Source organism: Penaeus vannamei, chromosome 19 (assembly GCF_042767895.1).
Source record: "Penaeus vannamei isolate JL-2024 chromosome 19, ASM4276789v1, whole genome shotgun sequence".
In the NCBI taxonomy this organism is placed as follows: Eukaryota; Metazoa; Arthropoda; class Malacostraca; order Decapoda; family Penaeidae; genus Penaeus; species Penaeus vannamei.
This window is the reverse complement of record NC_091567.1, coordinates 41,213,852-41,216,351: the sequence shown is the minus strand read 5'-3', so window position 1 is coordinate 41,216,351 and position 2,500 is coordinate 41,213,852. Positions and strand designations below refer to the sequence as shown.

General features: G+C 38.6%; 1 protein-coding gene across 1 annotated transcript in view; it reads right to left on the bottom strand.

Annotated features, from left to right (window-relative positions):
- The window catches only part of LOC113800699 (opioid-binding protein/cell adhesion molecule homolog), a 19,032-nt gene extending 17,568 nt beyond the window's left edge, over window positions 1–1,464 (bottom strand). Inside the window, exon 1 of the mRNA XM_070134467.1 lies at window positions 1,366–1,464. The gene's annotated coding sequence lies outside the window, so the exon portion shown is untranslated. The remainder of the gene's footprint in view (window positions 1–1,365) is intronic.
- Window positions 1,465–2,500: the final 1,036 nt, after the last annotated feature.

Here is a 2,500-nt window from a genome sequence, read left to right as displayed (position 1 = left end):
TGGATAGTTACTCCGCCATGTCAGTTTGCCTAACGCACTTAGCGAGAGAAGAGAGACAGATATGTGGAGAAGAGGGGGAACACACACACAGAGGGAAAGAGAGAGAAAGAGAGAAATAGAGAGAGAGAGAGAGAGAGAGAGAGAGAGAGAGAGAGAGAGAGAGAGAGAGAGAGAGAGAGAGAGAGAGAGGTGGGAGGGGAGAGAGAGAAAGAGGAGAGAGAGAGAGAGAGAGAGAGAGAGAGAGAGAGAGAGAGAGAGAGAGAGAGAGAGAGAGAGAGAGAGAGAGAGAGAGAGAGAAGGAGAGAGAGAGAGAGAGGAGTAGAGGGGAGAGAGAAAGAAAGAAAGAGAAAGAGAGAGAGAGAGAGAGAGAGAGAGAGAGAGAGAGAGAGAGAGAGAGAGAGAAATTAGAGAACAGAGAGAGAGAGAGAGAAAACGAGAGAGAGAACGAAGGAGAGTCAGAGAGAGAGAGAGAGAGAGAGAGAGAGAGAGAGAGAGAGAGAGAGAGAGAGAGGGAGAGAGAGGGAGAGAGAGAGAGAGAGAGAGAGAGCGAGGGGGAGAGTCAGAAACAGAGACAAACAAACCGACAGCCAGAGACAGGGACAGACAGACAGCAAAACAAACAGACTGACAGACAGCAAAACAAATAGACAGACAGACATACGAACAACGAGACATACAGACACATTACTGAAGAGAGCAATCAAATCGCGAGCAGAATTCACCGCTCCGAATGTAGAGCAAATGACAGAAATGAGAATGAACAACACAGGCCAAGAGAGATTCATTCTGCATCAGAAATACTTCTCTTTCTGGTGAAGATTTAATCTAAACGTGTCATATTTTTACTTCAAATAATAACAGATATGTGACAACGAGGAAATCGGAGGGGAGGGAAGAGCGAGCTATCAAATGGAAGGAAATATATAGATAGACATGAATAGATATATGGCTGGAAGCATGAATTTTCACCCCTTATGAATGATGTGCAATATCTGTAAGCATATAGATCAACAAACAGTGTGTACACATATAGGCGTGTGTGTATGTATCTGCGGTATGTATGCGTTTGCGTGTGTGTGTGTGTGTGTGTGTGTGTGTGTGTGTGTGTGTGTGTGTGTGTGTGTGTGTGTGTGTGTGTGTGTGTGTGTGTGTGTGTGTGTGTGTGTGTGTGTGTGTGTGTGTGTGTGTGTGTGTGTGTGTGTGTGTGTGTGTGTGTGTGTGTGTGTGTGTGTGTGTGTTTCCGTACGTGCATGCGTGAGTGCGTGCGTGTGCATGAGTCTGTGCGTTTACGCGTGTATGTGACCCAACAACAATTAACCATAAGGCTGATTTTACAATACAAAATCAATAAAGCCGAAACCTTACTTGCTAGGACGCAGGAGGTGTCTTGAAACCCGGAGAGGAACAGCAGTGTTACCAGAACTGCCAACCAACAGTTGCCAGGACTGCCGGCTAGCTGTCTTGTCGCTCTGGAAACAGAAGAAGATCGGTTAAAAGGATGAGCAACGAACATAAACAAAGATTATATACCGTATAGCTACAATGATTATTACAATAAAAACACTATAAGAATAGCAACAACAATATACACAAATTGGGAATAATGATTGGCATAATAATTGTCGTTGTTACTTTTTTATAGGGACTTTTTTTATAGGGATGTCATTATTATTATTTAATATTTTGATTTATGTTAGTGTCATTTTAGTAATTTTTGTTGTTGTTAAATTAATAATAATGAATCATAATGATGATAATAGAGGTAAAAATAATAACCAGACCTTCTTTTTATCATTATTATTATTATTAATATTATCATCATCCTTATTATTATCATTATTATTATTATTATTATTATTATTATTATTATTATTTAATATTATTATTATTGTCATTATTAACACTATTATCACTTTTATTATCATTCTTGCTGTTACTTTATCATTATCATCATTATTACTATTAATACCACCATTATTATTACCCTGAACATCATCATCACCATTATCACTATAATCACTATATCATTTTTAATAACCACCTCCTACATCTTTAATTTTCCTTCGTAGATTAGAAAAAAAAAAACATCTTGGACGAATTCCTCCTTCACTTCTCATCGTCACAGCTTCTCACAACCTTGAGAATTCTTCCCCTCAATAACACACAACAAAACTTATATCAAAACTTATCACGATATCAACACACGCACGCAACATTTTAGCCGAGAAAATCCCCGGCCATTCTTAAAAGCATTTAAGAAGAGTGTTACAAGTTAGAGAGTCGATGTAATTACCTGCAATTACCTGGTACATTAATTACCTGTCATAGAGTCTCCCGTAAGGTTGATAATGGCGGAGTTTGCAGGAGACTTTGGGTAATTAGAGAAGCAAGGTGATCAATATCCAGGTGTGTCTTAGATTTAAATATTGTCAAGAGAAAAAGTGATTTACTAGTTTCTTTTCCTATGTTTTATTAAATAGGTATAATACTCATTGATATA